General features: G+C 35.5%; 1 pseudogene; it reads left to right on the top strand.

The window, feature by feature from the left end:
• Positions 1–1162: 1162 nt before the first annotated feature.
• LOC145007369 (uncharacterized) lies at positions 1163–24362 on the top strand (annotated as a pseudogene).
• The last annotated feature ends 65 nt before the right edge of the window (positions 24363–24427 follow it).

Genomic DNA, 24427 nt, shown 5'->3' with positions numbered 1-24427 from the left:
ATTTAACATGCCATTGAATAGTTCAATGAAACTCAAAAGATCTAGGAATTTCATTTAAAACTAATTCATTTAAATTTTGTTTTTCTTGGTGAAATTGGTAAATCGTCATTTACCTACCTTTAAATAATTTGCAATTAGAATACAATATCCCTCTTCTGAATTGTGAATTATTTAGTTGGATCCTAGCCTTAAAATTTCATTTAGGTGTTATATTGAGGATTTTCTTATCTAATCAAAACTTGCCATTTTTCCTTTTTAGATTTCAACTACAAACAATGCTTCCGGTTCCTTTTCCAACAACAACAAATCCTCCAACCACTTCTCGCTCTTGAGCATCGACTCAAAAGTCACTTTCGATGGCTCCAATTACAATGATTGGATGCATAACAACAAGATGTATTTGGGCTTTGAGGACAAGGAATATGTTCTCGAGAAAGAGATTAACGAGATCGATGAAACCACCGTTACTCCTGAAGAAATAGCTGAGTATAGGAGACACTTCAATGATGCTACCAAAGTGGCATGCATCATGGTGGCTACTATGACTCTTGAGCTGCAAAGGTTCTATGAGGACTATTGGCCGTATGAGATGTGCAAGGACTTGATGGAAAAGTACCATCAATAAGCTCGTCAAGAAAGGTACGAGATAGTCAAGTCACTCATAACCAACAAGATGAAGGACGCATAGTCCATCACGACCCACTTGCAACGCTTGCAACATTATGTGGATCATTTTCTGAAACTCATTGTGAACTTTGATGAGGGATTGGCTATTAAAATAGTCTTGCACTCATTTCCTAGTTGATATGATTAGTTCATAATAACCTATCATTTGAACAAAGAGGAGACCACATTGAGCCAACTCCAAATATTATTGAGAAGTGCTGAGAGTGGAATGAAGGGAAAGAGTATTGCATCCACTCTTGCTGCTGTTCCTACTCCCGTCTTCGCCATTGGTTAAAGGAAGGAAAAAAGAGGAAAGCTCCTCCTAAGCAAAACTGGAAGGGAAAGTCTCAAGTCGGGTCATCAAGCAATAGCCCTAAAGGCAAACCTAGTTTTGATGCTCCTCCAACCTCTGATCCGTAGGAGGCTACTTGATTTTACTTCCATGTCAAGGGAAATTGGAAAGGAAGTGGACCTAAGTACTTGCAAGACATAAATGATGGCAAGATTAAGCCAGCCACGACAGGTATTTACACTACCCTATCTAAAAACTCGTCACATTCTAATTCTTGGGTCCTTGATACTGGATGTTGTTTTCACATTTGCTCTGACTTGCAGGGACTAAAAAGAAGTGAGGGTGTGGAGCATGGGAAGATAAACCTGATTACGGGCACTAAGTGATCATCTCCTATTACCAAGATTGATGTTTATTCTTTAGTGCTTATTAATGGGTTGTGTATAAATTTAAACAATTGTTGCTATTCGTCAGAATGATGAGGACTATTATTTCTTTTCATGTTTTATAAAGACAAGGTTTTAGATATTCTTTTGATAATAAGAATGGTTCTATTTATGCTTATTATAATGGTGTATTTTATTTCGAAGCATCACCTTGTGATGGCATGTATGAAAATGTGATGGTTGTAGACAATTTAGGAAATAGTGTGTTGCAAATTTATTCGTCTAATGGTTTAGACAAGGCATGCTTATGACATTTTTGTCTTGGACATGTCAACAAGAAACCCATTTCCCAACTCCAAAAGGATGGAGTGTTGGAACTATTTGACTTAAGGTTAGATGATACATGTAGATATTTTTTGCTTGGAAAGATGACTAAATCACCTTTCACTGATTCTTGTGAAAGAGTTGAAGGATTGTTGGATCTCATACACACGGATGTGTGTGGGCCCTTCAGATCCACAACAAGGGATGCAAATCGATTTTATGTGACTTTCATCGATGATTATAGCAGATATGGATATATCTACTTAATCAAGCACTAGTTAGAAACCTTTGAAAAGTTCAAAGAGTTTAAAGATGAAGTCGAGAACCAATTGGGTAGGAAGATCAAGATGCTCAGATCTAATAGAGGTGGTGAGTAACTTAGTATCGAGTTCCACAACCACCTCAAGGAAGGTGGAATTGTTTCACAATGGACACCTCCTAGGATACAACAACTTAATGGTGTGACTGAAAGGCGTAATCGAACCTTGTTGGACATGGTTTGTTCCACGATGATTCGAGCTTCACTTCTAATCTCATTCTGGGATTATGCCTTAGAGACTGCTTCCCACATTCTTAATTTTTTCCAAACAAATAAGGTTGCCAAAACTATTGGATTAATGTCTAAGTCAATAACTATAATTGGTGAGACTTGACCCAAACCGGCATGGTCCATTTGGGTTGCATGGCATCATGCATTTGGATAGACTATAATGAGAGAAATACCACTTAAGGTTTGTTAATATATTATAAGTTCTAATATATTAATAAGGTTATTTAATTAGTATTGATCAAGAATTAATTTGGAATTAATTAAGTGATCACAAGGAGACTAATTAAATATATGGGTTGATTGTGTAAATCATTCATTCTTATATATGTGGGCTTGTGATCCAAGATTCATTATGTTGGACTAAGTCCATGGGGTGACCCATGGATACTCCATGGAGGTTAAAATCCAAGGAGCATAAGGAATGGGTAAAGTTATGAGTTGCATGGTGTAACCCTAATAGCCACCATATAAAAGAATCCCATGGCTCAAGAAATCGGCGACTATGGATAACAGAAAAGGCTAGCCGATTTTCATGAAGTGTGAAGTTCTCTCAAGTCATTCCATGTGTATTTGGTGTTGTGTGAACCATTTGAGGTATCACACTTGGGGCACTAGGCACTTAAGCTTCATGAAGACTTTCTATATCAAAGAGGTATGTAATTCTAACTTGATATATTCATATGAATCAATGTTATTATGCTAGTTAGGATGAATACCTTGGAATGTTCATATTTTCATGTATAATAGAGAATGCATAGATCCAAGGTATTTAGGGTTGCATGTACACTTAGGAGTGTTAGAATGCTCAAAACCCAACAAAAACACCACACGAGATGTGGACATGGAAGGTTCCCTCATTGGCACATATCAAGGTTTGGGGTTGTGAAGCATTCATTAGAAGAGAAACCCACGAAAAGCTTGAACATGAAAGTGAGAGATGTATTTTCATCGGCTACCCACAAAAGTCCTTTGGATACTTGTTCTACAAACCTAGTGAAAATGTGGTAGTCGTATCATGAAGGGGAGTATTTCTCAAGATAGAGATCATATGAAAAAAGGACAGTGGGAGTATAATTGATCTTGGGGAAATTCAAGAGTCAAGTGATAAAGGATCTTCTAACACAAACACTCAACTTGAGGAAGAAATTCATGTTGAACCGATTGATGAATCATTACCTCACAAGTGTCCAGTGGAGTTATAATGCCACTTGAGTTTTATGGTTTCCATATAACTACAAGTGGTGATACATTTATCAATGATAGTACGTTGGTAAATTTGGATAAGCCTTCTAACTACAACGAAGCTATGGCAGACCCTGAGTCTGCCAAGTAGAAAGAGGAAATGAAAAGCAATGTCAAGTCCATGTATGACAACCAAGTTTGAATTTGGTTGATAATGTTCCAGGTCGTAAGACAGTTGGGTGCAAATGGATTTTCAAGAAGAAGACTGGCATGGATGGAAAGGTACACACTTTCAAGGCTCAGCTGGTTGCGAAGGGCTTTACTCAAACCCAGGGGGGGGTGTAATTATGATGATACCTTATCACCAGTGGCTAAGATTAAGTCTATCAGGGTTATACTAGCCATAGCTACATTTCATGATTGTGAAATTTTGTAGATGGATGTCTGTGACAACCCGAAGTTCGTTCCGTTGACATAACCCGTTTTGTCGTTAATTTTTTTTTTCGTCTTGAATTGTTTCCGTTCGTTTAAAAAAAATTAAAATTAAGTCATTTATTTGAGTTTATTAAAATGACTTAATAATTATCCAAATACGTTAGAAATCCATGGAAACACCTCAAATTATTATTTGGAAGAATAATAATTTTATTACGTCAAGTTATAAAAATAATTAAATCGGGTATGACCAAAAGCCTCGTTTGACGACAATATCGGGTAGAATTCCACCGTGTCCCACAATTTCAGCATATATAAAGTTGAGAGAGCCTCATTTGAAGCCTTTCCACTCTCTCTCTCTACTTTCTCTCTCTCTCTCTACTTTCTCTCTCTAGAAATCGAAATCAAGCCAAAATCATCCAAAACAAGCTCCAAATCGTCAAGGTAACTATCCTAGCTTCTAATATAACACCTTTAGCCTTCAAATTCGTGAAAAATATGAGGAATAGGACCAAACATGTGTTTACAGTCCTAGAACCTCCTTAGGCCGTGAACACATGTAATGAGGGGTTTTGAGCCTTAAAACCCTTCCAAAACTCATTTGGAGCCTAGATATGACCTAAGGACTTGTTTGCATGGACTTAGAGCACCTTTAACTCTTCAAATGGGACATAAGCATGAGTTTACGACCCAAGCACATGCTTGGACCGTAAACACCTATTATTAGGGAGTAAACTCAACTTAAGGTGTTAGTTTTCCCCTAAACACCTCCAACAAGCTTTCATGAGAGTATATAACCTTATAATCCTTCAAGAAATGCACCAAAACTTATTCAAATGGGAAAAGCTTGAGTTTACGGTCCAAGAACATTATTAGACCATAAACTCATCTCCTTAGACCTTAAACTCATTTTATGGGTGTTAAAGTGCCCTAAACACCTTGTATGGCTTAGAAATGGGTCTAGAACTTAATATGCTTAACCTTCAACCACTAAAACTCATGAATCATGGACAAAAACATATTTAAGGTAGTAAACTCGTGTTTAAGGTAGTAAACTCGTGTTTAAGGTAGTAAACTCTTGTTTAAGGTAGTAAACTCGTGTTTAAGGTAGTAAACTCGTGTTTAAGGTAGTAATCGTGTTTAAGGTAGTAAACTCGTGTTTAAGGTAGTAAACTCATGTTTAAGGTAGTAAAATCCCGAAGAACATCTTCATAGACCGTAAACTCTTATACAAGGTCATTTAGGGTCCCAATCACTTACTAAGCCATGGAATCAATCCTAGAACCTTCCCGTGTGCATTGTATGACCATTTGGCATCCAAGAACCCACCACCCATGAGTTTACGGCCGTAAACTCATGGGGATATAGTCAATGGATAGTGAACTCCTCAAGGAGTTTACTCTTGAAGAGTAAACTCCATATCTAGGTCCTACACGTCCTTAGATGTCACCCGGGTCACTCCGAACACTTGATTCGAAGTCTTTTCGCGTCTTGGAGTGTTTAATCATATCTAATTAGTGATTTAAAGTCTAATTAGATACATTTGTATATCATTTCATATTACATAGGAACCTCACGCGTTATCAAGCCCCGAACCAATACTTAGCATCCAATCCGAAACGCTTCTCGACCGGTGAGTTCATACCCCTACCCTTTTTCAAGTGTTTTTCAAATGTTTTCAGGGGGGGGGGGGGGGGGAATACAAGCAAAAGTACAAGGAAATCTTTTACTCAAACTTATTATTTTCAATTCAAATGTCTATAATCTGTATGTTTTTAATATCGAAAACCGTGTTAAATCAAATAGTTCGAATTACGAAGTTAGCTTTCAAACTAATCATAGATTACTTGATAAAGTGTTACAATCTATATTTCATAATTTACGAATAATTCATACTAATCATCAATTAGAACTAATACAAATACAAATACGAAAGTACAGCTAGGAACATAATGAATACGAATGCGAATACGAATACGAATATGAATAGGATTAGGAATAGGAATAGGGATACGAATACGAATGCGAATACGAATGCGAATACGAATGCGAATACGCATGGGAATACGAATGCAAATACGAATACGAATACGAATACGAATAGGATTAGGAATAGGACTAGGGATACGAATACGAATGCGAATACGAATATGAATACTAATAGGATTAGGAATAGGACTAGGAATACGAATACGAATGCGAATGCGAATACGAATACGAATATGAATACGAATAGGAACAAAAATCTGAATACAAATACAAATATAAAATACGAGTATGAATATGATTAAGAATAGGAATACGAATACGAAGGCATGCATCTAGGTACATTCAAGCGTAACACAATTAGGATATCAGAATACCTAGCTAATATAACAAGTACGAAAGGTAATCAAACATTACATCGAAATTCAATAACTAAACTTACTTTCAGGAAAATATAGGATTTTCGTGGGATAACAATTGAACATAACCAAATTCATGTAATAAAATAGTTAATCAAACTCTACAAATAAGAAAATATGGGATTTTCTTGGATAACATACTTTTTTGGAAAACCAAAGGGAACTTGTACATTTTCAGAAAACAAACATCTTATGAATTCACCAGCTTTATGCTGATTTTCAAACTGCTTGTATTCTCAGGTCCATATTAGACAGGTACCCATCGATCCTTTTGGAGAAGACGGAGCGTACATAAGACTTGTCTTAACTTTTGTTCATATGATATATGTATAACACCTGTAACACTTTACTTTTGAACAAATGTAAATTCGAATATGTAATGTAATGGTTGTTTAATTTTCTTGGATTTGATACTTAACGTGGAGTCCGCCCTGAAAATGTTTCCGCCTTAGGTTTTCGGGTGTGACAATGTCAAACCCGCTTTCCTTAATGGAAAGTTGGCTGAGGATGTTTACATGAGTTAGCCATAGGATTTTGTAGATGATAAGTACCCCAATAGAGTGTATAAGCTTGAGAAATCAATCTATGGATTGAAACAATCTTCTTGTAGATGGAATCTTTGCTATGATGAGAAAGTCAAAGAGTTTGGATACTCTGTAAGTGAAGATGAGTCTTGTGTATATGTCAAATCTAGTGGGAGTATAGACACCTTCCTATTATTGTATGTTCATTACATACTACTCATAGGAAACGACATTCCAACTTTGCAAGAGGTTAAGTCTTGTCTTGGAAAGTGTTTCATTATGAAGGATCTGAAGAGTCTACTTATATTCTAGGAATAAGGATTTGAGAAATAGGAGTAGAAGACTCATTGGACTTAGTCAGAGTACATATTTGGATAAGGTGCTAAAACATTTAAGCATGGAAAAATCGAAGAAAGGAGAGTTGCCTAGCCAGAGTAATAACAAGATGAGTAAGACTCCAAGTCCAAGTACTGATGCAGAGATAGCAGAAATGAGTCGGGTTCCATAGGCTTCCACCATTGGATCGATCATGTATGCTATAACATGTACTCGACCTGACATGGATTTTGCTTTGAGCATGGGTGTTTACTGTGACATCCCCAAAATCTCGGCCAGAAAAGACCGATTTCATTTATGTTTTCTAAAATAATTTCAGAGTAAATCCTTTTGATTTAAAAGAGTTGCAGAATATGTTCCAAAAACAAAATATGATAAAATAATATTTATCAAAGCATTTCATCAAGAGATGCATTTTTGTTATATAATTAAAACTTGGGATGTCATGTTCCGATACAGACCATAAAGCATAAACGATAACATTACAAGTCATTCAACAAATATATACATATACAGACTTGTAACAAAACAACTTGATGATTCATCCATCTTATGCCCTTACGACACTTTCTGTAATACAAATCAAACTGAGTGGGTCAAGCTTGGGAGCCTGGTGAGCATATATGTGACATCCCCAAAATCTCGGCCAGAAAAGACCGATTTTCATTTATGCTTTTAAAATAATTTCAGAGTAAATCCTTGTGATTTGAAAGAGTTGCGGAATTTGTTCCCAAAAACAAAGTATGATAAAATAATATTTACCAAAGCATTTCATAAAAGAAATGTATTTTCATTATATAATCAAAACTCGGGATGTCATGTTCCGATACAGAACATAAAGCATAAACGATAACATTACAAGTCATTCAACAAATATATACATATACAGACTACTAAACAAAACAACTTGATGGTTCATCCATCTTATTCCCTTGCGCCACTTCCTGTAATACAAATAAAATTGAGTGGGTCAGACTTGGGAGCCTGGTGAGCATGTAGGGTTTTCAACCCACAATAAATAATTATATTTAATTCCACCAACCAACAATAACCCAATTACCCATTCCCGTTATTCTCACTTTACGTCCCTAAAACAATTAACACAAGGGACCTAGTCTTAGAATATTTCATCGGGGCGACAACACATGCATTCGGGGGTTTCCCGGCAATATATGTCAAATAAGACAACCATGAGGGGGATGGAGTACAGTGAATGAACACCCAAGTTCATTAACACCTATAGGCGGCGAACCTGCTAGCCTTCCACGGGACTGTCTAGAAAAGTTTGTGGTCATCATTTAAACTCCGCTAGATGACTGAATCAAAAACAACATTGAGGCCTCTTATCTGTTTATCACACGTCAACTACCTACACATGTTCTACCCGACATATTAGTAGATAAAAATATATATTTTTATACATAGTTTAAAACCTGCATAGCATTCTCATTCAACACATATTCCAAAACAACAGATGAGACACATACACATAACACATATTTCATAGAGAATAAATCGTATCTATGAGATAGAAGAAAGTGAATATACATTCACGCATATAATAACAAAATGTACACATAACACGTATTTTATATTAAATACTTAATAATTATGCGTTAGAAGAAAGTAACCACACACTCACCTGATCAGAAGATGATCGGATAGCACTACGACTTGTTGAAGTAGTATTCTTCAGCAGATCTGGAAGATCTTCACAAAAACCGAACTCCTTGCGGGCAGAGCTTCGGCTCGAGAATCTCACTTCTCGGGATCTTCGGGGCTTCGGGACTTGCTTCGGGGCTCGGGAATGATACTGGGGCTTCGGGATAATTCTTGCACGAAAAATGATGCAAAAACGCGAGAAAAAGGGAAGAAATGAGAAAATAACTCGGTTGCCCTTGACACCCTTTTATAGGGGCTGGAAGGTCGAATTACGCTGGGCGTAACTTGAGATTACGCTGGGCGTAATGACGATAGGGTCGCTGACTCCCCCCTGGATAATATCGGATAATATATATTTAAATTAAATATCGAAAATATTTGATAAACTTCAAAAATTCACATCTTCCTCATACGAACTCTGTTTTCGAGGTTCTTTATATCCACGCGTAGGTGAGACTACGATCTACAATTTTTGTTTAGACTCCGTCGACTAATTTAGAATTTATTTTTATTATTTATTTTTAGTAGGCCTGGACAGGAAAACTCCGTTATAAATTCATAACTTCTTCATCCGACGTCCGTTTTCGCCTATCTTTTTATCGTTTTACTACTATTAACGAGACCTTCAATTCTCATTTAGATTGTTTCGGCTAAAAACTGCTCGATCTCAAATTGAGTATTCGGGCTGCATACTGCTAAGTCGAAACTTCGAAAAATCATAACTTCCTCATACGAAGTCAGATTTGGGCGTTCTTTTTATGCACGCTCTCGGTTTAACGAACTCTACTACTTTCATTTAGATCACTAAGGCTAAATATCGCTCTAACATAAATTTCACTTTTTACGTCATACAGCGTTGCCGATTCTGTCGCGAAACTTCGACAGGTCATAACTTCTTCGTTATTACTCGGATTTCGGCATTCTTTATATCTTCAGAATCCTTGTTTCGACCACTACATGTTTATGCAAAGATATCGGGATTATCCCACACTTCAAATTTGATGCTTATTTTATTCTTAATTCATTAAATTATAATAATTAAGAAAATAAACACATAATTCACATAATACTCAAATATTTCATCATTAATACTTCAAAAAGAGTTACAAGGGTTAACCTAGACTATTACATTAACGGTAATGCCTAGCCTGGAAACGCGGGCGTTACAATATAGGGTTTTCAACCCACAATAAATAATAATATTTAATTTCACCAACCAACAATAACCCGATTACCCATTCCCGTTATCCTCACTTTATGTCCCTACAACAACATCTATTTCAAGGGACCAAATCTAGGATTTTCATCGGGACGGACATTACTGCCAAGGGGTTTCCTCAACAATAGATATCCTAAAGGCAACCATGAGGGGGATAGAGTACACCGGTGAACACATCGTTCACAACATTTACACGTTATGAACCTGCTAGCGTTCAACTAGACTGTCTAGAAAGAGCCTGTGGTTGTCATCCATACTCCGCTAGATGACTAGGTCAACATTAACAACATCGAGGCCTCTCATCTGTTTATCACACATCAACTATCTACCCATGTTCTACCCAACATATTAGTAGATAAAAATATATATTTATACATAGTTTAAAACCAGTATAACATGTTCAATCAATACATATTCCACATAACAGATGATGCACACAAACATAACACATATTTCATAGAGAATAAATCAGATCTAGGAGATAGAAGAAAGTGAATATACATTCACACATATAACAACAAAAATATACAGATAACACGTATTTTATATAAAATACTTTATAATTATGCGTTAGAAGAAAGTAAGTACACACTCACTTGATCAGAAGATGATCGGACAGCACTACGACTTGCAGAGGTAGTTTCTTCGGTAGATCTGGAAGATCTCCACAAAAACCGGGCTTTTCCCGAGTAGAGCTTCGGCTCGGGAATTGCACTTCTCGGGATCTTCGGGGCTTCGAAACTTGCTTCGAGGCTCGGGATTGATATTAGGGCTTCGGGATACTTCTGGCATGCAAAACGATGCAAAATGGGAGAAAGAAAAGAGAATTTGGCAAATGGAGTTCGGTGCCCTCGCAATCCTTTTATAGGAGGCTGAGGCCTCGCATTACGCTGGGCGTAATGCTCTACGCGCGGCGTACGCCTCAGAAGTTCATCACTGCTTACGTATCCGAAGAACTCGAGTGCGAGGCACGTCATGCTGCGCTGTACGTTGGGCGTACAACCTTATGCTAGCGTAACCCGGATAAGTCTGGTGACTCCCATTCAGATAATATCAGGTTTAATAATTAAATTTATATTTTAATTATTTAATAAACTTCAAATATTCATATCTTCTTCATACGAACTCCGTTTTTGACGTTCTTTATATCCACGCATATGTGAGACTACGCTCTACAACTTTCGTTTAGACTCCGTCGGCTAATTTTAGCTTTTATTTTTATTATTTATTTTTAGTAGGCCGAGACAGGAAAACTTCGTTATAAATTCATAACTTCTTCATCCGACGTCCGTTTTCTCCTATCTTTTCATTGTTTCACTACAATTAACGAGATCTTCGATTCTCATTTTGATTGTTTCAGCTAAAAACCGCTCGATCTCAAATCTAGTATTTGGGCTGCATACTGCTATGTCGAAACTTCGAAAAATCATAATTTCCTCATACGAAGTCCGATTTGGGCGTTCTTTTTATGCAGGCTCTCAGTTTAACGAAATCTATGACTTTCGTTTAGAACACTAAGGCTAAATATCGCTCTAACATAAATTTAACTTTTTACGTCATTTAGCGTTGCCGGTTCTGTCGCAAAACTTCGATAGGTCATAACTTCTTCGTTATAACTCGGATTTTGGCATTCTTTATATATTAAGAAACCTCATTTCAACTATTACAACATTATCCATAGATGTCGAGCTAATCTATCATTTCATTTTGATGCTTAATTTTATTCTTAATTCAATTAAGTCACACAACTAAGCAGAAAACGCATATTACTCAAATAATACATCTTTATTATTTCAAAAAAGGTTACAAAGGTTAACCTAGACTATTATATCCACATTAATGACAAGCCTAGAAACACAAGCGTTACATTTTCGAAGACCTAATGGCTACTAGATTTTGCTTTAAGCATGGATTTTGCTTCCGCCAATGGATTTTGCTTTGAGCATGGGTGTTTGCGAAGACCTATTACATGTTTGCAAAATCTGGGTAAAACTCATTTGATAGCTGTCAACAACATTCTTAAGTGTCTGTGAAGACCTAAGGACTGGGTCCTTGTGCTTGGTGACATTGATGACTTAATAGCTACTGGGTATAGAGACGCTAGCTTTCAGACAGACGGAGACAACTTTTGTTCTCATTCTAGCTGGGTGTTTACCCATAATGGAGGAGCTGTGACTTGGAAAAATTCCAAGCAGGAGACTGTGGTTGATTCTACATCTGAATCAGAGTATATAGCTGCGAGCGAAGCATCGAAGGAGGCTATATGGTTGAAGAACTTCTTTGGACACCTTGAAGTTGTGCCAAACATTAAGGAGCCGGTAAAGATTTTCTGTGATAATGAAGGAGCGGTTGCCTTGACCAAGAAACTAAGGGGTCATGGGAGATCTAGACATATCTACAAAAAATAACACTTTATCAAACATCAAGTAGAAGGACACCTCGTCGTTAAGAGGGTATCATCAGAAAAGAATCTTGCAGATACCCTCACAAAAGGGTCTTAGTAGGGTTAAGCACGTTTAGCATGCAAGAAGCATTGGTCTGAAGGATGATATTAGTTTTAGTGATTAGATATATATTTAGAAACTTGTAACCACTACAAGAGAAAGACCCTTTTATGACGCGCAAACCACAGTACTCATTGATTTATGTTACAAAAAAGAGAGTGACATAAAAAAAGTGTCATCTCTTCAAAAAATTGAAGGATTTAAGTCTAGCATTATTTCGTGCCCTTAAATTAGTGTCTCATGTAAAAAAAACAAAAAAACATGGAAGGCACTTTATCTAAAATGTGCGTCCTCTATGAATGCCACTTTGTATCTTTTTTTTTTAAGAAACGCGCTTCTCCTTAGTGGAAAATGTAATCCCCAAATTTTTAAAACCCCTCCTTTTTCTCCCACGTCTCGACCCCTCACCCGCATCCACCTCATTGCCTCTTCTAGCCTCAAACTGTGGCGATGCACCTTCCTTCTGAAGAACGCTTCATTTACCAGCATCGTCCATTTATGTGAGCCCAAGGAATTGACGGAGACGAAGAAGATTATGGATCAATCACTTCACATCATGTTTAAGGTTAAGGGTTTGATATTTCTTCCAAATCTATCCTCACACTAAATGGTTTGGAAACTGAAACTCTTTTCGATTGTAGCACCGATCGAAAACTACGACTCATCAACCGTCAATTGAAGCTACCAGTTGAACAACCCCTAATCGACACCTCCACCTTCTCGTCTCTCCTTCTCCACTAGGTTTTCTCTCATATTTATCCTCCACCATATGAAGAGTTACGAAGATGTGAAGAGGGTAACCGAAGGAAACCCTAAATCCCTCTCGCAGTTAACCACTACAACCCTAAATCTCTCTCTTCTTTACATTAGAGAATCTTTTTCATGGATTATCCAGATGGTTGGAAATAACTTATTCCTTTCTTTCTGACAATAACTTTTTAGGGTTGGCAAATTATTTTTTTTTCATGCTTCCACTTGTTTATGGAAATAACTTTAGGATTCGATGTCCTACATAACAATGGCAAAACTCTTTCTTGGAACAGGTGGTTTATATCAACGGACGACCATTTGTTTTGCGCGAGGTTGAAAGACCCTTCTCCAATCTTGAATACACGGTGTGTGCCTATTTTTTCTCCTCAAATCCTAACTTCCACTTCAAATTTATAGTATTTTGCCACATTTTCTTTTTGTTCATAAACATGCTGATTTATCACGTTTTATATCTAAACTTTGATGTTATGAATAGGGTATCAATAGGGATAGGGTGGAGCGAATGGAAGGTCGGTTAAAGGAAGACATATTTTCAGAAGCTGCAAGGTATTCTTTTTAGCATGTTTCTGTGTTTGATACCCATTTTTCTTATCATCTCAATACCCATCTCGATAACAAATATGGAAATAAGATCCTAGTAACTGATGAACTACCAGATGGTCAAATGGTGGATCAATGGGATCCAGTCACACCCGACTCTGTCAAAACACCACTACAGGTTCCACATACTATGAAATTAAATGTTCATTTTGAATATCTATTTCATAATGCCTTTCACTATTGTAGGTCTATTTAGATCTCCAAGCAAGAATATTCCTTGTTGACTACGAACACATTCAAGTAACAGATAAAAAATCACCCAAGTAATATGATTTTGATACGTTGGTGAGTGCTATTTTCATTTAACAAAATGAAAATATTTAACCTAGATTATACTTTATATATGATTTGTGTTTTATGATCTTTACAAGTTGATAGAATTTCAAGAGCTGATCTCAAGACAGAAATAATCTTTAATTGCCAAATGAGGCGTGGGTGTAATACTACACGGATGGTCATTGCAACATTGATCTATTTCAACCAAATAGGAGCTTCTTGTAATTTTTTGTTCTCTGTGAAGTTTATGTTATATGATTGCGTGATTTTACAATATCTTATTATTAGGTAACCTAAGGACAAATTCAATTGGAACAATTTCTGTCTGTGGCTCAAATGCTATTGACAACATGCTAAACACAGAAGAGGCTCTTCTTAGAGGGGAATATATTATCATAAGAAACTTAATCCGTGTCTTAGAGGTATGCAAATGAACCTTTGTCCTTACAAATTTCCCATTATAACAACATTCTTGAGTAACTTCTTTTTGATTGACATTGTTTTAGGGCGATGTTGAAGGCAAACAACAGGTGGACAAAGTGATTGAGAAGTGTGCCTCCAGGCATAATTTACGTGAGGAAATTGCAACATATAGAAATAGTATTTTGAGACAACCTGATGAGATGAAGCGAAAGGTGTTGCTTTCTTTTTTTGTTGAGTACCTTGAAAGATATTACTACCTTATATGATTTGCTGTATATCTCCATACAGAAAGAGCAGTTCATATTTATAAATCCTCTCCCAATAACAATATCAATTTCTATGATTGGATGAAAGCAAGACCTGAGCTCTATACCATTATTCGCAGGTATACATAACAGTAACACACTTTCATGAATTTTCATGTCCTAAAAAAGTTGTATCTTGCTATTACAGGTTGTTGAGAAGGGATCCAATGGGTGCACTTGGATATGCAAATATAAAACCATTAAACAAAATAAGCACACCTAATAATGATGGTCACCCTTGTGCGATGGAAATAGTTGTAGTATTATGAATTGGTGAGGTCTTAGGAAGTCAAACAGTTTTAAAAAGTGATCATTGTCCAGGGTGTCAATAACCGAATATTCCCAAGAGAGTAGAGGGCACACCTAATTTTAGAGAAATCATTGGGTTCCCAGTCTATGCTGTTACAAATCCAACTATGGAAGGAATTAAATCTGTTATGCACAGAATATGTAGCTCTAAAGGTGGCGTGGGTAGACTGTCTTTTGGCACAACATGAGAGAAGAACCTGTTATTTACATTAATGGAAAGCCCTTTGTGCTTCATGAGGTTGTAAGACCCTAAAAAAATGCTCGAGTATACATTATATAATAATAATCCTCTCTCATTTTTATTGTTTATTATTCAAATATACTCAAGTGTCAAGTGGTTTAATGTAGTGAATTGACTGTGATAGAGTGGAGAGAATGGAAGCTCTACTGAAAGAAGATATTCTCAATGAATCTGAATGTGTGATATTATGGTAATTCATGAAACTGAAGATGGAAAGATATTTGATACTTGGGAGCATGTAATTTGTGATATGGTTCAGACCCCACTGGAGGTATTCAGATCGTTAGAGGCAGATGAGTTTCCTGTAAAGTCTACTTGTGTACCCATTACGGATGGAAAAGCTACAAAAAGTTCAGATTTCGACATATTGGCTCTCAATATCTCATCAACATCAAAAGATACAATATTTGTATTCAATTGTCAAATGGGCAGAAGGAGGACAACTACTAGGACTGTAATTGCATGTTTGTTCAAACTCCGAATTGACCATAGACGGCCCATTAGGATTCTAATCGATGACATGGCATGTGGCGAACTAGCAACTCAGACAACTGTACATCAAGTGTTGATAAAGGGAAACCAAGAGTGAATTCGAATAATTCTTTTGGTATAAAAAATAACAAGGTTTTTTTTATAATGGCGTGGAATGTTGAGAAGCTTTAGATGCGGTGATTGATAGATGTTCATAATATAAAAATATACGCCAGGCTGTACTGCAGTATAGAAACTTATTTTATCAATAGCATGTTGAGCCACATGAAAGGTGGGTGGCATTGAACCATGGGGCCGAGTATATGGAATGTTATTTTTGTTTAATGGCTTTTGCAGCGTATATTGGAAGTGAAGTATTTAATGAACAAGGGAAAGGGAAGGTATGTAAAATCTGTTGGATTAGTGTCTAAGTCCATAACTATTTTGGTATGTACTTGACCCGATGGTGCATGGTCCTTTTGGGTTGCCTTCACCAAAGCAACTTGATAGGATGAATTATGGAGAGAAAGGATTAAATATGATTTATTAATGTATTATGAGAATAATATATTAAAGGAGAAATCATATTGTTTAATTAATATTAGTCAATAATTAATTGGTAATTAGTTTTGTGACTAAAAGAGATTAATTAAACTTAAGGGACTGGAATTGTAATTATAAGATAATTATAATTTGGGCCATGGATTGCCTTATATTAAGGGGTGGACGAATTCTACGGGGAAGCCCATATGAAATTGTCCAAGGCTTAAAGAAAGGGTTCCATGGGTTGCTTAGGGCTTAAGCATCCAAATTAGGGTTTCCTTGTTAGATAACCCTAATAGCCTTACTATATATAAGACCCTTATGACCCAAAAATGTGGCTAATGATCTTTCTAGGGTTTTGCACATTTTTGGGCAGCCTCCAACCTCTCTCCACTTCATCCTCTTGCTTATGGTGTTTGTAAGCCATTAGAGGAGTGACACTTGTGACTCTAAGCATTCCAAAGTCAATTCAAGGAGGAATTGGGATTGTTATTGCTATATAAAAATCAAGGTAACATCTTAAACCTAATTATATGTTAATATCGATTTCCATATACTAGAATTAGGGTTTATAGTCTTGGATTCAAAGCATGCACAATAGAGAAACCTAGATCCAAGCATTAGGGTTTGTATGAGCACATAGGATGTCTTATGACCAAAACCCATCAGTGGTATCAAAGCCTAGGATGGTTTCAATTGTATTGCTGCATTGTATATCTAAAAAATTCGATTTTTGGTGTTCTAGAGGTTGGACTCGCCGAGTCCAGGGTGACTCGATGAGTCCAGGCTTGACTCGACGAGTCATCTCGTCAGATAGTGCTTATCTCGGGATTTCTTGCTGTTTTTGCATATGGATAGTTACCTTATCATGTTAGATCAATATTAATCCGATTATATGATATATTTGACTATATTTTTGATCTAAATGAAGATATTTATCAATTAATAAGATAATTGTTTCCTTATAAGATAATTGATTAATTATTTTGAGGAAATTGATAAATTGTTTTGCAGGAAATCATTAAATAAATCAAATATGGATAATTATGTGATTAAATGTTAATTTGAATTATTTGTTATTTGATCCTTGTTGTTATGAAAAGTTTCATATTTTCCCATTTAGGTTTTATAGTTTAAATTTGAACCCAAAAGTTTTGAAGTTTTGAAATTTAAATAGTTAAAACCCTAATGTTTTGAAAAAGGTTTCAAAACTTGCCCTCAAGTTTTGGAATTTAAATTTTGATTAATTGTTTAATTGTGGTATATATTTAAATTCTAAACCCTAATGTTTTGAAATGTTTCAAAACTTGCCCTCAAGTTTTGGAATTTAAAAGTTGATTAAAAGTTTAATTAGGAATGTTAAATTCTAAAACCCTAGTAATGTTTTGAAAAGTTCAATTCACACCCTTATGGTTTTATTAATTAATTATGGTGTATAATTAAAAGAGGTTTAATAAATCCATAAAAGTTTTGGTTTGAAATTTAATTGAATTAAAAGTATAATTATTAATTTTTTAACCACCTAGTATTTTAAAAGTGTAAAATACACCCTATACTATATATATATATATATATATATATAACATTAAAAGTCTAACATTAGATATATGTATGAGCAAAAGTCAGTCTTACCGGTAGTAGGCCCCATTCACGAAGCTGGTCTATAAGGGGTGTTTAAGGAAATTGCCTATAATATGGCGATTGAATGGGTATCCACTCTTACCCACCGCACTCTTGACTAGTGGAGGGTCGTTAGCCGAACGGGTAGGATAGGACAAAACCGTCCATTATAAGTATAATGAAATACAAAGTAACTAAATGTTTTTCAAATTCCCAATCTTAGTTACTTAGGCAAATGTGAATTGATGCAATTCCATGAAATTACACTTTGTGCCCTTGCGAAGACGTTAGTGAGCGTGTGTGGTTTACCGGCACACTAAATGGTTCTAAGCAAAGGTAGCAAAGGGTGACTCTGTGTTTTTCATAGTTCGGTGGAGTGTGTGTGGTTTACCGACACATCGAATAGGTGACTGTAACATGTGAGGGCACCATGTAAGTTTGGATGGTTATTCACACCCGCTTTGTGATCCTCGGCATCCCAGTCACAAACAAGAGGGGCATATCGAGATTTAAACATGCCATTGAAATGTTCAATAAATCTCAAAGGATCTAGGAGTTTTCATAGATTTAAAACTTAATTTTCTTTTTGTTTTTCATGGTGGAAATTGGTGAATCGTCATTCACTTACCTTCAAATATTCTGCAACTAGATTACGGCATCCCTTTTCTAGGTTGTAGCGTATTGTGTTGGGTCCTAGCCTTAGTATCTCATTTGGGTGATTTACTAAGGACTCTATCAATCAATCAACTAACTTGAATTTGTTTCTCCCGTTTTATAGATGTCAAAGTTCGACAACTATGGTCTTCCCAAATCCCGTGGAACAAGCATTCCACATGAAGATGATATTCCACGAGTCGATCGAGGAACAAGAAATCATGCTTCACTTCTTCCTCCTCCTCATCCAATTATTCTCCCTAACCCACAAGATTGAAAATTTAAAAGGTTCAATATCACTCAAGCCCTATTGGCAAGTAAACATAAAGAAGGAAAGTCGGTGTGTGCACACGTCTTAGGGATGAAGTCAGACATTGATAAGTTAAGAATGATGGGATCCGTTGTTGGTGAAGAGATGGCTGTTGATTGGGTTCTTCAGTCACTTCCTAACTCGTATAGTGAGTTCGTAAGAGAGTACTATATGATGAACCACGACGTGACCCTTATTGATCTCACCTATATGCTTATTGCTGCTGAATCAGCAATGGTTTGGCGCAATAGAAAAGCAAAGTTGATTGATGAATCTGCCTTCAAGACCACTATGGATATAGACAATGGCAATGAAAGACATGCAATGATTGAAATGTTTAATCATAAGAGAAAGGCGATGTTTGAAGTAGTTCCATGTGTTGTTCCTAAAGAGTTAATTTGCTTTTATTGCCAAGAGAAGGGGCATTGGAGACGAAGTTGCCCTATTTACCTAAGAGATCTAAGATATGGGAGAGTCAAAAGTATGACTACACTTCAGGTAAAATCCACTATCTAACTCCGTTAAGTTCCTATTCATTGATTCTAAATACATGATGTGATAAGATTGCATTTAAATGTTTTGCAGGATCGGAGAAAAGAAAGGAAGCTTGATAAGAGAGCAAGATGAATCTAATCACAAGAGATGGATCTCGATCGCATGGACTTGAAGATTGGATTTTGAGCTTAGATAGTTATGATAGAGTTGTTAGAAATTTTCCTTTTTCATAGTTTTCAATAGATTTTGCATTGTAAGGACAAATCTTTTTCCGCTGCTTTTATAAATAAAATAAATTTTGTTTGACTTATTTATTTATTTGTTTACTTCCTTGCAATGAAATCGTTATGAAAATTGATATTTGCATATTTCTACAACGAATGTATATGATTCTTAGTTATGTTATTTATGGAAATGTCGAGAACTTACCAAATAGGGAGAGTTTCTCATCGCCCAAAGTTTCAATTGGACTGAAATTTGGAATCACGCAACTTGGTTGCATGATGAATGAGAAATTTCATATTTGGAAATTAGACAAATTCGTTGATAAAGTATCAAGTGAAGGACTAGGAGATCGAGTACACAAATTTGTGTGTTGATCAAGTTCACCATAAGAGTAACAAAGATATTCGTCATGATTTACTAAAGGCTTAGTAAATATGATTACACTTACAAGATTAAGTATAATTCGGAATTGATTAAAAGGGTTTAGATCAATAGTAGAACAAATAAGAAGAATCAAGTAGGCAGAAAAAAAAAAGTTTTTCCATTCTAAGAAGAAGGGAGAGTAGCTTTTATGCTTTATGATAGATCTTAATGAATAAGAACCATATCTCAATTGATCCTCTAAGTAAGTCTTAGTACAATTGTATGTTTAAGAAGAGAAATCAAGAACTGAATAAATGGTTAAATCAAAAGTCAATCATAATTCGTTCCAATAACAAGTCTTAAAGTTAAGATTGTGACAATGAGTGAAAAGTATTAAAGGTTTATAACATTCATCAAATGTGGAAAGTTGTGATGCCTTGGATAAGTCAAAGGCCAACTAGGACCAATTTATGAAGTGTTTTGATAAAAGCTACACTAACTCTTGAATAATTGTTTGTCAAGAAATGGTTATTGACAAGAGAATCTTATATGTCAAGGAGTCAGTGGGAGTCTTAATGGTCTTGAAAGGTTTCAAGAACAAATAAAATAAACCTTATAGATCATCACTATCACACGAGTTGAGGTTTTACAACCTATCGTGTTGACATTATTTTGTTTCTGTGCTGTTTTCAATTGAGTTAATTATGAATGTAAGTTCTATGAGTTCTCATTTTGAACGCATAAAAGGCAAGGCACCTTGATCAATGAAAGGTACACTGATAGGAAAAAGGTGAGATGCTTAACTACTTGGAAGATGTAGTGGGCAGTTGTGCTACCATAAGCTAAGAAATCAAGATTAAGAAAGTTCGTTTCATATGAGTTTGAATTTGTCGTAAAATTTGGTTTTAACAAATTCACATGGATAGAAACACATACACCATTAAAATCTAAGTGTCATAAGATTTCCTCCTTCATGAAAATGATTGTGAGGAAATGCTTTCACTAAGGAAGATTTTAAGAAGATAGTGATTGTAAAATTGCATTCTCGAATTCGATTATGGTTACGGTATCCCTTTCCATAATTTGAATTGTGAGGTTTGGCAATCAGTCTTAATTGTTTAGACACACATATGAACTATCTAAGGAAAAGGTGTATAAGCTTAAGAGGCCATGATAAAAGATTATCAAAGCATTAAGTATTAGAAACATGTACTTAAGAAATTCAATAGGTATTGTTTTCTCGAAGTTAAGATGTTTTGAATACATGTCGAAGCTAGTGGGAGCATAAGTGTTATGTTTTCATAGTAATCATCATGATAGTGGGAGCATAAAAGTTATGATTGCATGATTATTATGGAAAGTTTTGCAAGTTGGCAATATTAATTATAGAAAACAAGAGTTATACCTTGCAAAGTCGTAAGGGTTGTAAAGTTGTTTTGCTATAATTAAGGGAGAGAATATTATGCTTCGTTTCAAATCTAAAGGATTAGGTTGAGAAATGTTGATAAATTTAGTCAAAGGTACATAGTGTGTTCTTAAAATTTCGATTATGATTATGACATTCCTCTTCACAATTCGAATTTTGAGAACATAGCAAATAAAACATTATGCGTCGTGTCCCATACGCTTCGGGTATAGGATCGATTGCAAATGCTTTAATATTTGACCATTCTAAAATTTTCCAATTGTCTAGCGCATTTAGAGGAAAAAGGGACTAGAATTGGTTTTGACTAAAATAATTAAACAACTATCAAAGGACAATCCAAAGTTCGATGAGGATTGGTTGCTTGTGAGTAGTTGGAAGCATGATATTGAATGGACCATATCGACATTATTATGAATAGATAAGATTCTATTAAGAATAAGTTGTCATATGGAAAATATGGAAGTGTGTCCATATTGGGAATTGCATATTGAAAATCTATGTCTAGATTAGAAACTTTTATGCAAAAGGATGTTCAAAGGAATGTACTTTGTGAGAGACATCATATCTAAGGAATTGTCTTGTAACAATCTCCGATAGAAGATTTAGTAACATCATTAGCAATAGTCTTTGTGACTTTGGTGCAGTGACATTACGAAAGAATCATTGCATAGAATGTTTGAATCTAGCATATTCTATAAGTAGCAAGAATTTTGATATTCTTTCACTTATGGAAAAGGATTCGGAGTTGTGAAATGAGAATGATTGGAATTGTGTTCAATGTGATCTATTTCACAAAGTAAGAATCATAGGTGAACATTGTGTGCATGCTAGGAGCATGGGACAAGTGTTGTAATTCAAGTAAGAAGTTGATTACCCGAAACGACAAATAATGAGTAATCGATATGGTGATAAATAAAAGGAGTTTTATTTATACTCAAAGGGTTGAGGCCATATGGGATTATTATTATTCTTGTGTTTCACTTTGCATGTTTTGACTTCCAGAATAATTGAGTTTATTAAGAATAATCAAATTATTCGAACGGGCCACATTCGTTCATATGTTGGAAGTAGGTATGAATGAAGACTGTCGTGAATTGGTGTGTGGATTGTCTAAAAGAGTATTAGACATAAGCAAATGTTTGCTGCAACGTTCATGAGTGCTTATGAATATGAATTTGAACATTGGATTAAACTCACGCTCGCTTGGATCAATCCATGAATTGTATCACGAGTGATTGGTGAGACGATAACATCTTATATTCTTGAAACCGAGATGTGTGAGTTGTATCTTTCAAATCGGTTGCACATTGATAATAAGTAAATGCACTAGTAACTTGGTGTTATAAACCATATTATTGTGTGTGATTTGGTTAGTAAGTGCAAGCAAGCATTGTATCAAAGTTTATCCGTTCCTTTTATCCAAGGTAGGATAAAAGCGATATCTTTGGGCCCCTCGATGGTTTAGTGATGACAAACGTAAATGCTTGGCCGGGCTAGGGCTAATTTGATTTGTTCAATTAGTCAATCGTCATAAATCAGAAATCGAGAAGTAGTACAAAGAGAATGATTAGAAATCATATCTCATATGATATCTAGAACGGAGGAATATATGATCCCTTATCTTAAGGACACGCGTATCTGATAGGATCAGAGTTGACAGCGGCTTTGGAAAGCTACGATTGCAGATCAGGATCTGAAGACATATGCATAATAGTTATTAGACTTATCCAAGTGGGAGACTGTTGGATTAGTGTCTAAGTCCATAACTATTTTGGTATGTACTTGACCCGATGGTGCATGGTCCTTTTGGGTTTCCTTCACCAAAGCAACTTGATAGGATGAATTATGGAGAGAAAGGATTAAATATGATTTATTAATGTATTATGAGAACAATATATTAAAGGAGAAATCATATTGTTTAATTAATATTAGTCAATAATTAATTGGTAATTAGTTTTGTGACTAAAAGAGATTAATTAAACTTAAGGGACTGGAATTGTAATTATAAGATAATTATAATTTGGGCCATGGATTGCCTTATATTAAGGGGTGGACGAATTCTATGGGGAAGCCCATATGAAATCGTCCAAGGCTTAAAGATAGGGTTCCATGGGTTGCTTAGGGCTTAAGCATCCAAATTAGGGTTTCCTTGTTAGATAACCCTAATAGCCTTACTATATATAAGACCCTTATGACCCAAAACGTGGCTAATGATATTTCTAGGGTTTCACACGTTTTTGGGTAGCCTCCAACCTCTCTCCTCTTCATCCTTTTGCTTATGGTGTTTGTAAGCCATTAGAGGAGTGACACTTCTGACTCTAAGCATTCCAAAGTCAATTCAAGGAGGAATTAGGATTGTTATTGCTATATAAAAATCAAGGTAACATCTTAAACCTAATTATATGTTAATATCGATTTCCATATACTAGAATTAGGGTTTATAGTTTTGGATTCAAAGCATGTACAATAGAGAAACATAGATCCAAGCATTAGGGTTTGTATGAGCACATAGGATGTCTTATGACCAAAACCCATCAAAATCACCTTTAAAAGTCGGTTACAATAAAGACCAAAAGTCCAAGTTATGAAATGGTCCATAAGATTGAGACCAGACGCTTCTCTAGTGTTCCTATAAGTAAGGCTGTAAATATTTCAATTTCATAAAATATTTATTTTTCTCACTCTCACATATATGTGTTTTGTTTTGTAAGAAGAGTTGAGAGCTCCACAAGAATATCAACATGGTGATGCGGTAATAGAGGTGATTGTTAAAAAATGTAAAGAATCTGTGTTAGAAAAGGGGTCAATTCAACACTACAGTTGTATGTATGGAAATTGTAATTAATGTCTGTATATGAAAGGGTATTTTAGTCATTTACTAAAAAAGGTATGTTATGTTTTGTTGTAAAA

Source organism: Lactuca saligna, chromosome 7, assembly GCF_052625555.1.
Source record: "Lactuca saligna cultivar CGN05327 chromosome 7, ASM5262555v1, whole genome shotgun sequence".
NCBI lineage: Eukaryota > Viridiplantae > Streptophyta > Magnoliopsida > Asterales > Asteraceae > Lactuca > Lactuca saligna.
The sequence above is the reverse complement of the archived record's forward strand: the minus strand, read 5'-3'. Positions and strand labels throughout refer to the sequence as shown.